Source organism: Lissotriton vulgaris, chromosome 2_1, assembly GCF_964263255.1.
Source record: "Lissotriton vulgaris chromosome 2_1, aLisVul1.2, whole genome shotgun sequence".
Taxonomy (NCBI): Eukaryota; Metazoa; Chordata; class Amphibia; order Caudata; family Salamandridae; genus Lissotriton; species Lissotriton vulgaris.
This window is the reverse complement of record NC_141687.1, coordinates 789,893,629-789,910,991: the sequence shown is the minus strand read 5'-3', so window position 1 is coordinate 789,910,991 and position 17,363 is coordinate 789,893,629.

The window sequence follows — 17,363 nt, the reverse complement described above, 5'->3', positions numbered from 1 at the left end:
CCATTCGAACTCTCCAAATTTGACCCACATTGTAGATTAATTACAGTTTTTAACAAGCAAGAGGGTGCAGTAAGATCTATTTTTACAAAAATACTGGCATTTAATTATAAATGATCCAGTGCTGGGTAAAGTTGCACCATGCAGACCAGATATAACATTTAGAAATGCATGACCTATGAAAGAATAGCTGGTTAAGGGCAATCCAGAAAATGATAAGATCCATAAGATCAGTTGCCTCAATCAGAAGAATAGGCTTCCCAAGATGTCGCAAGTGCAAAGCGTGCCAATATGGCAAGAATACAAAAGAGTATAAAATTGTGTTCTTGCAAAAGAATAATGTAGTAACGAGGTCCACGCAGGAAGGTTGTAATTTAAAATGATTTATTCAAGCAGGTAACATGTTGAATAGTTCCAGACAACAGGTTGTTAAGTTGTGAAGAAGGGCCCCACCAGGAGCAGCCTGCCTGCTGCTCAGCCCATGCTCAACTGTCACTTCACCTCTCTGTGTCCCAACCTTCTGAGGCACATCAAGACTCCAACATTCTATTGAGCACAGAGCAAATGCACTGACTGAGCAGGAGGTGTAAAATACATTACATTACAAAAGCAGGATACTACAAATAAGCACATTAAAGCAGTTATAATCGTAAAACAGATTATGAATTCTATGTTCTCCAGTGCCGATGCGCAATGAGATACGTGGACAGCACTACACTACCAGTGCACAAAAGAATACGTCAACACCTGAGAGCAGTAAAGAACCGGTATAAAACATACCTGGTAGCACGACACTGTGAGAAACATCATAGAAGTGAGGTTTATCCTATTTTGTAATAGATGTAATACCATTGAACATTCGAGGTGGAGATAGAGAAAAGTCCTTTAGATGATTAGAATCTTGTTACATCACAGAGCTGAACACAAAGTCTCCTAATGGGCTGAACATGGAGAAAGATCTGCATACACACTTGTAAATCCCGTAAATACTCAAGATAAAATAGAGGCTGGGTTTTATATAAATAATCATTTTAGGTGGCACTTCATATGTCTATTAAGAAATAAACTAAACAAGAGTAAGAGCAGAGACAGATTACAAGTTAAATTATATTATGATATAGGCAAAGTTGAGACACTGCCCACTTGGCCCAAAGCTTTGTAAAAAGAGATTACAAATCATCATTAGTATTAAAGAATCTGCCCACAGGCTATATTTCGCAGCATACTGAGTGTTATGATAACATAAGAATGCATACAAAAAGGTGTCTTAATAATAATACTGACGGTTTTACATTACAAAGCTTTTAGTGTCAAACGAGCAAAACACTAAGTTTTATAATTTTCCATATTGTATGAAAGCAAAATGTTTATACTGAAAAACAGAGCCATACATCATGCTTGAAAATAAGAAATTGAATCAATTATAAGCAGAGATTTTTTTAAATCGGCCCCCCCAGGGCCCTCATATTCTTTTGAATACTTAAATAGACAGCGAATTTGCGAGTATCGTCGACAGTTATGACCCCCAAACTGAAATCGATTGGTCAATCTACATCAGAAGCACGAAAGAAAAAGGCATTACGAGCTTCAGAAACAGACGGCAACAGCAAGCAAGATTAGAAGCTGTTCGAATACAAACTGCTCAAGCCCGTAATTCTCAAATGAACAAGCAACGAGAATCAAGATTGGAAGCCAATCGAGTACGCACTGCTCAAGCCCGTTCTTCTCAAACGAACAAGCAACGAGAATCAAGATTGGAAACAGATCGATTACGCACTGCTCAAGCCCGCTCGAATGAAACAGGAGAGCAACGAAAATCAAGATTGGAAAACGATCAATTACGCACTGCTCAAGCCCGCTCGAATGAAACAGGAGAGCAACCAGAATCAAGATTGGAAGCCAATCGAGGACGCAATGCTCAAGCCACACTTAGAAATGTTTTCAAAAATAAAATGAATAACTTTCAATAACAATGACACAATGTAAATTGAATGTTATCATAACGAGTTTCCTTGAACTTGCTTATTTATGAGATCCCAGCAACGTGCAACGGGTAAGCTAGTTATTTATATATCAACTACGAATTGAAATTTGAGACATGAATATGAGTCTGTTTTAATTTTTATTAAGGCATTTTTGGTATGACCATTACAAATAGGGAAATATAATGACACCATATTTACTGAGCACAAGGCTATGTAATAGCCAAAATGCGTTAGGGTACAACAAGCCCTTTATGTGAACAAATGCTGAAAACTTTTCAAAAAGCGTTTTTTTCCTTTTAAGTAAAGTAACGAGGAGTACGTGAGAATGATTATGCGGGGACAATCAATCCTCCCAAATGACGCGCCCTTCGATTAGGATCACAGCACTGGCCAGTGAAAGACGGAAGAGAATATTTATATATATATATATATATATATATATATATATATATATATATATATATATATATATATCTGAAAAAAACAAAGGTTACAGGGACATTACAGTTGGGCTCAGATTTCACTCGTACAAAAACAGTAAAATTCAGTAGTTATAGTTACATGAGTTAACTATTACTTACACCCCCTGCAATGTACTGCTTATGACCTCACATATCACATCACTCCTGATATGGTCAGTGACATCACTGATGACATCATCCAATGAGTGTGACTGTTTCATAAAAGTTTCTGAGAATTAAAGAAACATACTAAGCTGCTGCATAAGTTAAATTACTATTGCTTCTGTACTACTAATGAGTGATACTGCTTCTAACATATGTCATCAGAGTGGCTTTGTGACTGTCTGAAACAGTGTTTGAGTGGGTGCCTGAGTGGCTGTGTGGGTGTGTGAGTGGCTGTATGGATCTGCCAGTGGGTTTATGAGTGACTGTATAGGTCTGTCAGAGGGTTTTTAAGTGGGGTTTTGGGTATGTGAGGAGCTATGTGAGTTTTTGTATGGGTGTGTGAGTAGTTATATAGGTGTTTGAGTGGTTGTGCAGGTATGTGAGTGGGTGTTTGTGTAGTTGATTGGGTGTGTAAGTGGATGAGTAAGTCTTTGTATGGGTCTGTGAGTGTGTAAGTGGGTATGTGAGTGGTTAAATGGATCTTTAAATGGTGTGTGAGTGGGGGTGTGAATGGTTGTATAGGTGTGTAAGTGGTTGAGTGGGTGTCTGAGTAGCTATGTGGGTGTGTGAGTAGTTGTATGGGTGTGTGAGTGGTTGTGCAGGTATGTGAGTGGGTGTTTGTGTAGTTGATTGGGTGTGTAAGTGGATGAGTAAGTCTATGTATGGGTCTGTGAGTGTGTAAGTGGGTATGTGAGTGGTTAAATGGATCTTTAAATGGTGTGTGAGTGGGGGTGTGAATGGTTGTATAGGTGTGTAAGTGGTTGAGTGGGTGTCTGAGTAGTTATGTGAGTGGTTCTGTGGATGATGTCACCAGTGGTATCATTTGAAATGTCATTAGTGATATCACTGACCATGTCATGAGTGAGAAAAACTGTGAGGTCATAAGCAGTGCATTGCAGGGGTGTAAGTTATAGTTAGCTTAGGTAACTATAACTGCTTAGCATCTTCGGTGCTCAGGACAGCCCCGGCCGTCCGACTTCACAGTGGACGTATACTGAGGACGGCCGGGGGCCATTTGAATCCCGCCCACTTATTAATTCTCCCGCTCAGCGGGAGAATTGGCGCAGGGCTAAAGGAGTTAATTTCACTGGTTTTGTACAAGTCAAATCTGAGCCTAACTCTAACATTCCAGTATCTCGGTGAATTTATAAGGGTTTTTGGAATTATTTTATTTCCTAACTGTAACCTGTAACCTGTAGCCTTTGAGAGTGAGTCTGTGAGTGGCTGTATGGGTCAGTGAGTGGTGTGTGTGATGGCTGTATGGGTCTGCGAGTGGGTGTTTGAGTGTTTTTTAGGTGTGTGAGTGCCTGTATGGCTCAGTGATTGGGTATGTGAGTGGCTGTATGAGACTGTGAATGGGTATGTGAGTAGCTGTGTGGGGTGTGACTAGTTTTAGGAGGTGCTGTATGGGTCTGTTAGCAGGGGTGGGATTGGTTGTATGGGTATGTGAATGGGTATGTAAGTGGTTGTATGGATATATAAGTCTGTGTGTGAATGGCTGTATGAATCTGTAAATGGGTGATTGAGTGGATAAGTGGGTGTGTACATGGCTGTATGTGTCTGTTAGTAGCTTTGTGGGTGTGAGTACCTGTCCAGGTCTGTGAGTGTATGTAATAGTGGCTGAGTGTATATGTGAGTAGGTGTCTGAGTATCTGTGTGGGTGTGCCAGTAGCTGTGTGAGTGACTGGACCAGAACCAAACCTCACCTGCCCCTGTTTCCAACAAGAGTCTATAGTCTTGCACAAAATATCTACCCAACTGGAGTACTTTCTACTACTTAATTAGTATGTACTACTTTATTGGGTAATGACTAGTGCATATTGTACACTAGAGCTACGTAATGGACCACAAGGAAATGTCTAGTGTGACATTGTGTGATTCTTCCTCAAGTGTCTTGATTCACAAATCTGTGATAACATGAATCCTCATCTAGAGAACAGGACGAGACTACAAAGAGAGGAATCTTCACCAAGCAAGGGTGCTTCTTTCTAACTATATAAAGTAAGTACTTCTTTGTTAGGTTGAAATGTCCTCGAAATTCCTCTGCATCAAGTATGCATCACCAAAATCATTTGGAAACGCGTTCAGAAGCCTTTTGGTAAGCAGTCCATCAACATGGGAAAAGGTGGGAAGACCTTTGCAGGATATCGGGGTGGGGGCCACACGATCGGAGCTTGCTGATGATTTTGTCCATTTAATACCCAGGGTAAATAAAAAGGAGAACCATGGACTCTGCTTTAAAGACAAAAAAGAAACTATTCATCATAGTCACTACAGATCAGATTGCGCCCCAATAGATCATTGATGTATTCACCTCCATTAAGGATTTCAGATTGTTTTTCAAAGTGGAACATGAGAGGAAACACACTTGCTTTGCCTTTGCCAAGTCCAAGAAGTTAAAATCATTTGTGCTTTACAGAAGTAGAACTTTAACTGGTGCACCTGCTGTGTTTATATTTGTAAGTGCTTCCCATTGAGGTTTAATTTCTGTGAAATGAGCATCAGGGCCAGAATGTCCCCCCTTTTTTCATTGAAGAGTCCATAATTTTGCCAAAAATGACTACCCAACTGGAGAATACTTGTTAATTAGTAAGTGCTACCTCATTGGGTAAATGTCTAAATCAAATGCTTCACTACAGCTGCATAAAGGGCAACAAGGTAATGTCTTCAGTGACCTTTTGTGCATACATTTTTGGCAATGTGATTGTTCCTGCAGAGTCTTCATCCACAAAACTGTGATAACATGAATCCTTGTCAAGAGAAGACAATGGTACTACAAAGAGGTGAATCTCCACCAAACAGAGGTACTTCCTCTTAACTATATGAAGTAAGTGCCTATTTGTTTGGTGGAGATGTACTTGTATTCCTCTGCATTGAGAACTTGTCACAACAATAGTGTTGGTGTTATTAAAGAAAATATGCATTTGTTTATGTAGGGATGCACATTTTCAGTGGATCCGACAGATCTCATGCTGAGATCTGATTGGATGCCAACACTTCAACTAGGAAGTGTTGACAGCCATCTTGGGACTCGGACTCGTCTGAGTTCCAAGATAAAAGGCAAAAAAAGAAGGGGCTGGGTAGGAATACCCTGAATCTAGGCCAAAAACATTTTCTTTCCTAATTTTGCCACAAATGTACAAAATATCCATGAATCTGCGGTGAAATTGAAGAAAAAAATAAGCATGGTGGCCCGGGTAAGTCAGGTCCCAAGGGGTGGAATAATAATGATAGTGGGGGAGGAGCTGCACATGGCACCCCTGCCCAGAGCGATTCTGGCTCTTGAGAGAGGCTCCCCCGGGGCCCAGTCATTAATTAATAGGGGATGCCCCACTCCCTGGGCCAATATTGGCTCCAGGGACCCCTTAATGGCCCTGGGGGATCGGGTCCCCAGGTCCATTCATGGCACAAGGAGGGGCGGTCGCACTTCCCCCCTCCCTTTTGATGGCATGGCCTGGCCCTGGGAATTGTGGTCCCGGCGATTAAAATCAGCTCTGGGAGGAAGGCAGCATAACTTCCTCCCCCTTTTAAATATCAAGTGGGTGCCCTGGGTGGGCTCCAGGACACCCAAAATTTACTGAGTGGACCCAGGAGATGGGGTCCAAGGGGCCAATATTGGCCTGGGTAGGGGGGCTGCTTGACCGTTCCCAATTTGCATGGTGGCTAGGCCCAGGGGATGGGAGCATGCCCCCCTCCCGTTTTAAGTATTAAGTGGATGCCCTGGGAAAGCTCCAGGACACCCACCATTTACAGGCCTGGCCCTGGGGGATGGGCTCCCGGGGTCCAATATTGGCCTGGGGAAGGGGCGGCGTGCTCCCCTTTACAATGAAGCCAGGCCTTGGGAGATGGGGTCCCAGGACCGAAATTGGCCTGGAGAGAGGTGCTGCATGCCCTCTTTCCCCATATTCCAAATAATGGGCCCAGGGATGAGGTCCCAGGGCAAATACAGCCCAGGGAAGTGACCAGGCATACCTCCTCCCCTAAAAAAAGTGGCAGGCCATGGGAAATGGGGTCCCCTGGGCTCAAATTGTTCCGGGGAGGGGGCCTGCGCACCCTCCACCCAGGACGACTGCATTTGAGGGGGGGTTGGCCACAGGGACCGGCCGTGTGTGGCTGATGTTGGATTAAAGTATGGTATTTAGAAGTGCTTGCAATACAAAGACACTACCTCACGACCTCTATGCTATTACTTACAATTTCAATATACATTTTGAACATGGGCTATTAAACCAAAAATTCAATAACATCTCCAACTTGTTTTTTTGACTTTTTTTTATTTTACTGTAGTATTATTCTTTTATCTTAGTTCATTTTCAACATTTATCAAAAGTATATATTTCTATTGTTTACAATAATCTCTAATACAAAATTATTTTCCAAAATTATAATCTATTCACACCCAGGTAGAGAATTAACCCACACATACCACTCATTCATACATACACATTACATTTAGAAGTTCATGGCCAGGGCCTGAGTTATAGTTACTTTAGGGGATGAGTTATTGAACTTGCGATAACTCAAACTATAACAGCTTAATTACTATGGTTTTGTGCGTGTAAATTCTGAACATAACTATAACGTCCCTGTAACCTTTGTCTTTTTTAGTAGATTTCTAAGGTTTTTTAATTTCTATTTCCAAAGGTTGACCTCACTGCCGCACCGACTCACACTCCCATAGAACCTTTCATACACCCACTCCCACTCCCACACAACCATTCAGAGACCCATACCCCAGATTTACACACACATCCACTTACTGACCCATACACCCACGTATACACACACTCACTAATGCAGCCACCGACAAATCCACTCATTCACCCATACAGCCACTCACACACTGAGTCAGTCACACATAGAGCTACGCATACACCTAGTCACTCACCCTTTATACAGGGACTTTATAGGTTCAGATTTCACTCATACAAAACCATGTAAATTTAGCAGTTATAGTTACCTGAGCTAACTATAACTTCCGCCACCGCAATCACTGATGAAATCTCAAATGATATCACTGATGACATCATCAAGTGAGTGGAAGAGGTGTTTTGTATGGACAGAGTGGCTACCTCCAGAGCGCGGAGCTCATGGTTTGATCCCTGCACCGGTGTCAGCTCAGCTCAACATCATGTGACTCACTTAATCTCCCCAATGGCCTCTAGCTCCTTGGGTGATCAGTCACGCTTTCAAATATATGATTTCGATTTCTTAGTGTTTTCTAAGAGATTATGAGTGGTAAACATATATACTAGCTTACTACAAAAGTTAGATTAGTATTCAAGATGTACTAATAACGAGTGATACTATTTCTAACATATGTGTTCTTAGTGAATGTGTGACTGTATCAGTGTGTGAGTGGCGGCATAAGTGTGTGCATGAGCGGTTGTGTGGGTCAATCAATCAATCAATCAATCACGTGTTTATTAAGCATGACGGCTCACCCGTGAGGGTCTCAAGACGCTGGGGGATGGGATGCAGGGGTGCAGGTTCCAGCCCATCAAGGAGGAGGTCTGTCGAAAAGCCAAGTTTTGAGGTTTCTTGCGAAGATGGGGAGTGATGTTGTCTGTCTGAGGAGGAGTGGTATGGCATTCCAGGCTCCGGCCACGAGGAAGGAGAAGGAGCGGCCTCCCGATCTGGTCTTTCTGGTGCGGGGGACCATGGCATAGGAGAGCTGGGCTATTTGTAGGGTCCTTTGGGGTACGTGGAATTTGATTCGGCTGTTCAGGTATGCTGGTTCGGTGTTGTGGAGGGCTGTGTGCGTGTGGGGGGAATCTTGAAGGTGATCTAGCCTCGATGGGGAGCCAGTGGAATGTGCGCAGGTGCTGGGAGATAGGGCAGTGTCTTGGCAGGTTGAGGACCAGGCTTGCGGTGGCGCTCTGAATGTTTTGTAGTCTGCGGGTGAGGTGTTTGTTTATTCCGGCATAGAGTGTGTTGCCATAGTTTAGTCTGCTGGTGACAAGGGCGTGAGTGACGGTCTTTCTGTGTTCGAGGGGGATCCATTTGAAGGTCCTACGTAGGAGGTGGAGGGTGTGGAAGCAGGAGGAAGCGAAGGAGTGGGTGTGTGAGTATGTGTCTGAGTAGCTGTGTGGGTGTGTGACTGGTTGAATGGTTCTGTGAGTGGATGTGAAAGTGGTTGTATGGGTGAGTGAGTGGCTGTATATGTTGGTGAGTGGGTGTGTGAGTGAGTGACTTTATGCGTGAGTGAGAGGGAGTCTGAATAGCTATATGAGTGAGTCAGTGGGTGTGTAAGTTGGTGGTTGAGTAAGTGATTGTTTGAGTGTGTGTTAGATTAACTGAGTTGGTGTGTGAGTGGCTATATTAGAGAGGGAGTACCTGCGTGAATGGCTTTATGAGTGAGTAAGCGGATGTGGAATGCTTGTATGGGTGTGTGAATGGGTATGTAAGTGGTTGCATGGGTTTTTGCATGAGTGTGCGTGCTTGCATGGTTGAGTGAGTAGCTGTGTTGAGTGGCTGTATGGGTGAGTGAGTGGGTTTGTGAGTGGCTGTATAAGTGAATAAGTGGGTGTGTGAATAGTTGAGTAGTTGTGTGGGTGAGTGTGTGGCTGTGTGAATGACTGTATGGATATGTGAGTAGTTGTATGAGTAGCTGTATGGATGACTTGTGTGAGTGGCTATATGAGTGAGTGAGTGAGTGAGTGGGTGTGTGAGCGGCTTGATGGAAGAGTGAGTGGATTTGTGAGTACTTGTATGGGTATGTGAGTTCGTGTATGAGAGGTTATATAGGGGTATGAGTGGTTCTGTGGATGATGCCATCAGTGATGCAATTTGAGATGTCTTCAGTGATGTCATCAGTGATGTCACTGACCATGTCATGACTGATATAAAATATGAGGTCATAAGCAGTGCATTGAGTACCATAAGCTATAGTTACATCTGGTGACTATAACTCCTGAATTTCTCAGGTTCTGTACAAGTGAAACCTGAGCCTAACTATATCGTCCCTGTAAACTTTTGTGAATTTCTGTTTTTTAATATTATTTCCTAACTATAAAATCCCTGTAACCTTTGGTTCTTTTAAGTGAATTTCTATCTTTAAAAAAAATATATTACCTGTCTATAACTAGTAACCATTGACACGGAATGTGTGAGTGGGTGCATGAGTGTCTCAGTAGGTCTGTGAGTGGGTGTGAAAGTGTCTGAGTGATCTGTCAGTGGGTGTGTGAGTATCTGAGTGGGTCTGGGAGTGGCTGCCTAACTGTCTCACTGGGTGTGTGAGTATCTGAGTGGCTGTCTGAGTGGATGTGTGAGTATCTGAGTGGGTTTGAGAGTATCTCCATTAGTGTGTGAGTCCATCTGTGAGGGAATGCCTGAGTGTTTGAGAGGGACTGTAAGTGAATCTGTGAGTGGGTGTGTGATCCTGTGAGTGGATACATAAGTCTCTGAGTGGGTCTGTGAGTGGGTGTGTGAGTCTCTGAGTGGGTGTGTGAGTCTCTGAGCGGGTCTGTGAGTTGATGTGTGATTCTCTGAGTGGGTGCATGAGTGTCTAAGTGGGTCTGTGAGTGGGTGCCTGAGCATCTGAATGGGTCTGCGAGTGGGTGCATGAGTCTCTAAGTGAGTCTGTGAGTGAGTGTACGAGCCTCTCAGCTTGTCCGTGAGTGAGTGCATACGTCTCTGAGTGGTTCTATGAATGACTGCATGAGTCTCTGAGTGGGTCTGTGAGGGCATACATGTGTCTGAGTGGGTCTGTGAGTGGGTACAGGAAAGGCTGAGTGGGTCTGTGAGTGGGTGTGTGAATCTCTAAGTGGGTCTGTTTGCTTGTGTACATGAGTGTCTGAGTAGGTCTATGAGTGGCTGCATGAATCTCTAAGTAGGTTTGTGAGTATGTATGGGCATCTCAGTGGGCCTCTGAGTGGGTGCATGAGTCTCTGAGTGGGTGTGTGAGTGTCTGAGTGCTCTCTGTTTTGCCCTTTTCTGCTCTGTTTTGCCTTTTCAGTTTGTTTTTCTGCACTCTATTTAGCCTTTCCTGCTCATTTTTCTTCCCTCTGTTCTACCTTTCCGGCAATTTTTCCTTACTCTGTTTTGCCATTTCTGCTCAATTCTCTGCCCTCCATTTTGCTTTTTTCTGCTCATTTTCTGCCCTTTGTTTTGACCTCTTCTGCTCTGATTTGCCTCTTCTGCTAGTTATTCTGGACTCTCTTCTGGACTCTATTTTCCCTTTCTCTGTAATGGGCACTCTTCCAGGACTGATTTCGGCCTGAGGAGCCCATCCCCCAAAGTCCGGCATTAACTGAATGGGGAAGGCAGACCCCATCCCCCGGTGCCTGGCAATGTGTCCTTGGGTGTCCAGGTCCCACCCATGGCACTCAGTTTGCAGGATGGGGACTGCAGGGGAGCCTCAATGCCCCATGGTCCCAGCTCGCTCCCTGCCTCCTCCAGGACGTATCATTACTCTTGAACACAGAGAGCTGCATGAAATGCAACTCCCTGCATGCAGGAGCAATCTTTCATCTCCTTCCATGCCTGAATGTCTGCAGGAGCGAAATAGATGAAACCTCCGCTTCCAGCAAGCAGGAGTACTTTGACAGTGCCCACATGCTAGAAGTGAAGTGTTTGCTTTTGCTTGGCGGTAGCAACAGGAATCTTATAGTTAGTCTCAGAGTTCACGCTCCTGCAATAAACTGCTTATCACATCACTCATAACTTTCATCTGAAATTACATCACTGAATATATCAACCACAGAACCACTCACGTATCACATAGCTACTCACTCACCCATATGGCTACTCACACACCCACTCATTCAGACATACAACCCTGCCACTCACCTATACAGCCTGTCAATAGAGCAACTCACTCCCACATACAGCCACTCAAAAACCCACTCACACACCTATACAGCCACTCAGACAACCAGTCACACAGTGATACACACAATCTCAAAGCTACCCACATAATATATGTTAGAAATAGTATCACTTATTAGTAGTACACACATTATAATAATGTAACTTTTGTAGTACCTTAGTGTACATGTTTGACACTCATAAACCTTTAGAAAACACTCAAAATCATGGGATGATGTCAGTGATGTCATCAGTGATGTCGGTCGAGATGTCGTGAGTGATGTCAAGAGTGGCAAGCGGTGCAGCTCAGGTAAGTATAACGGCTGAATTTCACTGGTTTTGCATGAGTGAAATCTGAGCCTAACTATAACGTTGCTGTAACCTTTGTTTTTTTCAGTGAATTTCTAAGGTTTTTTCAATTCTAGTTCCTAACTATAAAGTCCCTTTAAAATTTTGCTTTTTCAGTGAATTCCTAGGGTTTTGTTAATGTTAAGTAAGATGCTCATCACAATGCACAGTGGGGGGAGGAGTTTGATGCAGGACATGGCATTTTGTGATCCCCAACCAAGCTTGCTGCTCCTGCCCCCCTCCTTCTTGCCATCCATTATCCAAAATCAGGCCCCTGCTCCCTCATCACTGCCCTGTGTGGCAGTTGTTCAGCCACTTCCCTCCCCGCCTGCCCTGAACAGCTTGCTGCCCCATCTACCTTCTACCTACCTTTTGTTGTCTGAGTCCATGCACCAGCCCCCTCCCTCCTGCCCTGCATGGTCCAATGTGCTGCCACTGCCCTTCATTTAGCTTGATGTTCCTGCCCACATCTCCTGTCCAAGTCTTTGCTTCATCATTGCCCTCTTTTGCTTAGCTTGGTGCCCCTACTCTCCTTCCCCTAGGACTACGAAGTCTGTGTGCTTGCCACTCTTCTCTCCTTTTTGCCCACCATGTTCCTTGGACCTGCCACTGCCCCTCCAATTTACTCTAAGGGCCTCATTTACAAGAAGTGATGCATTGCTGCGCTGCATCAGCGATGTGTCAAAATGTGTTTTGAATCACTACGTCATTTTAAAATGCCATTGATTCAACATAGTTACCGTATGGCGCACCATGGTGTAAAGTTTGGGAAACATGAATAAAAATGACACAGCAGTGGGCATTATGATGCAGTGAAAACTGGTGTATCGGCTGGAAAAGTGTCCTAAGGCAGATTTGCTTCACATAACATGACCCAAATGATCTTAGTGCCACTTTTTAGTGCATGAAACATGAAAAATGTTCTAAAAAGTGACACAAAATAAAAGAAAATGGCACACTTCACAGAAGGCAGCCATGCAGCAGAGAAAAGAGAGCAGCAGCCAGGACAACAACCCCAGTACCAGTCAGGAGGTCCAGACAGACTGCCAGGGGAAGAGGAAGAAGAAGTGTAATTTCAGTTAGGAGGAGAATGAGATCCTGATCACTGAGGTGACAGCCCACCAACATCAGCTATTTGTCACCTCAAAATTACTCTTAGGAAAGAAAGAGGCCATTTGGCAGTCCATATTGACCAGGGACAACAGCGTGGGACATGCAAAGAGGACAGTAACCAACTTGAAAAAATGCTGTCATGACATGAAGCGGAGGACAAAGGTGAAACTGGCCAACAACCTGAAGGCAGCGATGCAGACTGGGGGAGGAAACCCAGGGCAACAGCAGGAGCTGAATGACTTGGAGGAGCTGGTAGCAGGAGTTCCTGGACAAGACGGTGCAGGTAAGTTGCAACACGGGGCAATGTGGGCAAAAAGGTCATGTCGTGTTGTGCAGTGCAGCGAGCTAAGTACCAGTGCTCCACTGCGCCGTGTGCAGGACAAACGATAGATATATGGGTCGTGGTCATACTGCCCAGTTACATGTTGCACAACTCACTCCAGCTCCATCATATTTATCCCTTTGATGCTTAAAGTGCAGCACCAGTCCACTGTCTCCTCTGTAAACTGGCACTTGTAGTTGAATGTATAATATGAGTCACCAGAACTACAAGTCTCACAATGTCAAGCCAAAAACATGGGGGCTCAGTTACAGGAGGACCATGCTGCTGGACTCTCACTTGTAAAGACACTCCGATGGCGCAGTCCTCACAATGATATCTATGAGGCCACACAAAGCTCCCTTGCGTGGCTTTGAATAGCTTCATATGCATGGATTAAGGCAAAACAGTGCAAAGAGCTGCTTTGCCATACACTACGTAAATGTGGCTTTGCATGGCCCCCCAGAGATAGGTCTGCACTGTGAGCCTCCGGAACGTCAAGAAAAGGACGTTCTGGGGCACACTGGGCTTGTAAATAAGCATCTTGGTGTGGGGGTGAATGCAAGTACTACACACCAGAGGACAATGTGTATTGAAACAAAAGATTGTGTGTGGCCATGGTGGGCCTCTTGTAGTGCAGTGCATTGTAGGTGCTAGCTGAGCATGTTCAACTGCCACTGTGTGTGGAAGGGGATACATTGCGTAGGAAGCAGGTGGAAAGGCATACGTGTGCAGCAAGGTAGCGTGATAAATATACAGGCATTACTGTGTCTGACAGTGTCACACTTGCATCGTAGCTGGGAAGGAATGACATAGGGGAGCCTATTCGGGGCACTAGATCCCACATGTGATGTGGCATTTGGTGAAGATGCAGCACATGGCAGGAGCAGTGGTGGCTCTTCAAGGGAGTGCTGTGGGGCAGTGGGGCGGGGCGGGGCGAGGGAGGTGCAGGGTGGGGGGTAGTTAACTCCGGATGCGGCAGACCGGAGTTGTGTATATAAATAAATAAATAAATAAAACAAATTACATTGCGTGCTGCATCACCGATTTGGCGCTGCAGGGTGTGCAATATAATTCGTTTTTATTTTTGTTTTTTATAACTGTTTTTATGAATATTTACCAGTATAAACAAAAAAATACACCATTCGACGTTGCACACTCCATGAGAGAGAAAATAGAATGACACATATCACAGTTACAGTGTTGTACTTTGGATTACAATGCGAATTATGCTTTACATTACGAGTGCTCAAGTCATCAGTTTAGTGCGTTGCCTAGCCCCCATGTAGCATGGGCTCTCAGGGTATCAAGATCAGTTCTCACTAGAGTCCGCTGCTTCTGCTGTAGGATCAGCCAGTTGTGCCTGCAAGTAGTGTTGTAGGGGACTCCATATGTCCCGTGGGCACGACGATATTGGTAACAGCTCTGCATATGTGATTAGATGTTCTTGGCAAAATGTGATGTCCTGCATCCATTCTTTAAATTTGGGCACCCTTCCTCTCCTCCATCGGCCTGCCACCCTTCGCTCGGCGATCAGTAGTGCTAGTGACATAAACTGCCTGTATTGTACCTCTAATTCCCTGGTGTAACCTAATAGAGTGATTAGCGGGTTATCTGGAATGTGCAGGCCAGTTATCTTGTCTAGCGCTTCTAGTACATCAGTCCAGAACTGTTGAACAGGGCGCAGTCCCAGGCTAGGTGTAGGAAGTCCGCCCCCTCTGTCCCGCACCTGTCGCAGCAGTTTGTGTTTCTGACACAGAAGCGCATGAGTTTCACAGGTGTGTAATAGAGACAGTGTAGGAACTTGTAGTGGATTCTTTGCAATCTGCTACTGGCAGAAATGTTCCCAGTCTGTTGACAACAGTAGGCCCATTGGTCATCCGTAAGGGAAGAGCCTAGTAGGCCCTTCCAGTGCTTTCGTGCAGCAGGGGTAGTGTATGATCAGTCAGTCTGGGTAGTGCGGTATAGTCTGGCGACCACATGTGTGCAGGTTTTATTCTGTTGCAAGGAGTGTACTGGGCCCATTATGGGAGGTTCATGTGGGAAGTCAGGGGTGAGAGACTTGACATCTTGGCGTAGCCTAATATAAAGAAAGAGTTCTAGAGGTGTAAAGGCGGTGTCCCCGAAGAACTCCTCCCGGGTATGGAGTTCGCTGTGTTTGTATAAGTCTCCCCATTTCTGAATTGAGAGTTTCCTGAGCATTTGCCATAAGCCTCCCTCCTGAGTGACAGGGAAGTCTACTCTACTTGTGAGGGGCAGCAGGGGGAGAATAGGATAGTCAGTTTGAGTCGACGGGTCAGGTCTCGGCTTTATTCCTGCAGTCTACTGTGGTTAGAGCAGCGTGGGCGTGAGTGGGGTGAGCTAGGGTAGGCCGAGCTCAGGGTGGGAGTCATATATCCATCTTCTACTGCTAGGTGAGGCATGTAGGACGGGGGGGGTTCATCCAGTACGCAGCGTAGTGGGCCTGAGCACAGCTGAAGTATAGCTTCATGCCTGGGATTCCGAACCCTCCAGCTGTGACTGGACGAGTAAGGGTGTCCCATTTGAGTCTTGGCTGTTTCCCACCCCATGTTAACCGGATCAGTTGGGATTTTAAGGTTTTAAAAAAGTCTCCGCTGGGGGCGTGTGGAATATTGAGAAAGAGGTATAAAAGTTTGGGGAGAATCACCATCTTTATGAGTGACGCTCTACCAGCCATGGAGAGTGGCATGGCTATCCATCGCATCATTTTCTCTGTGATGAGGTCTAGAGCCCATTCATAATTCGCTCTCATTAACTCATTTTTATCTCTCGTGATCGCTATGCCCAAGTAGGTGACCGTTTCTGTACACCAGGCTAGAGGGAAGTCCGGGTCGAAGCGGGTGGTAGCAGCAGTGAGAGGGAATATTTGGGATTTGCCCCAGTTTATATTAATAGTAGATACATTTTCGAAGTGTATGAGGACACAGAGGATCGGATTCAAACTGTCTTCCGGGTTGCGGAGATAGAGGGCAAGGGTGTCTGCATATAAGGATATTAAGAGTTGTCGTCCGGGGTATATGAGAGAGTTTTCGCGATGGTGTTGGTGCAGTTTCGCTGTCAGAGGTTGTATGGCTAGAGCGAAGAGGTGGGGCGACAAGGGGCACCCCTGTCTTATTCCCCTGGCAATATTAACGGGTGGGGAACTGGATCCGTTAATAAGGATGCTGGCTTGGAGGTTGGTGTACAGGAGTTGAATCCAAGCTAAGAAGGGTGTGGGGAAGCCCATTCTTCAGAAGACGAAAGCCAGTTCTCATTCCAGGGAGTCAAACGCTTTGGTCGCGTCTAAAAAGAAGGACACTGCATTTTTCATAGGGTCTGTATCCTGGAGGACAACAAACAGAGTTCGTAGGTTGTGGGATGTTCACTACCAGGGACAAAGCCAGACTGAGCCGGGAACACCAAGGCAGTCATCAGGGGGCTGATACGGTTTGCTATTATCTTGGCCAGGATTTTTGCGTCCACATTGATGAGGGAGAGCGGCCTATACGAGTCGCATTGGTTTCCCTGGCTTTGAACGGGAGATGTGCATTGTCTTAGGAAGGGAGCCCGACACCCTGGCCTCCTCATAAATCTGTTGAAGAATGGGGATGAGGGAGGAACTGAATGTTTTGTAGAATTCGGCTGTGAGCCCATCGGGGCCTGGGGATCTGCCTGACTGTAGTTGCATGATTGCAGCCTTAATTTCGTCATCCTCAAAGTCCTCCAGGAGGAATTCACATTGGGAGTCACCCAACCACCTATCGCAGTATCTTCAAAGAAGAGAGTGAAGTCTGTCGTTTGTGGGATTTGTATAATGTAGTGTAGAATTTGTGAAAGACAGCCATGATGTCTGGAGTACCTCTGTGTACTTGACCCTCATCATCTAATAATTCAAGTATAGTGTTCGAGAATCTAGAAGGGCGGGTTAACGCTGCCAGTACTTTCCCCCGACATTCCCCCTTTCCATATCGCCGGGCCCGGACATGTTTCCCTCTGAACTTACATTCCCTCTCGGCGGTGTCTTGATATTCAGACACTATGGGCCAGATGTAGGTCGGTCGGTAACGGCCGAAAATCGGTATTTTCGGCCATTACCGATCGGTAAATAGGTGATCGCTATGTAGGGGGCATTATTTTACCGAATCGTTAAAATTACCGATTCGGTAA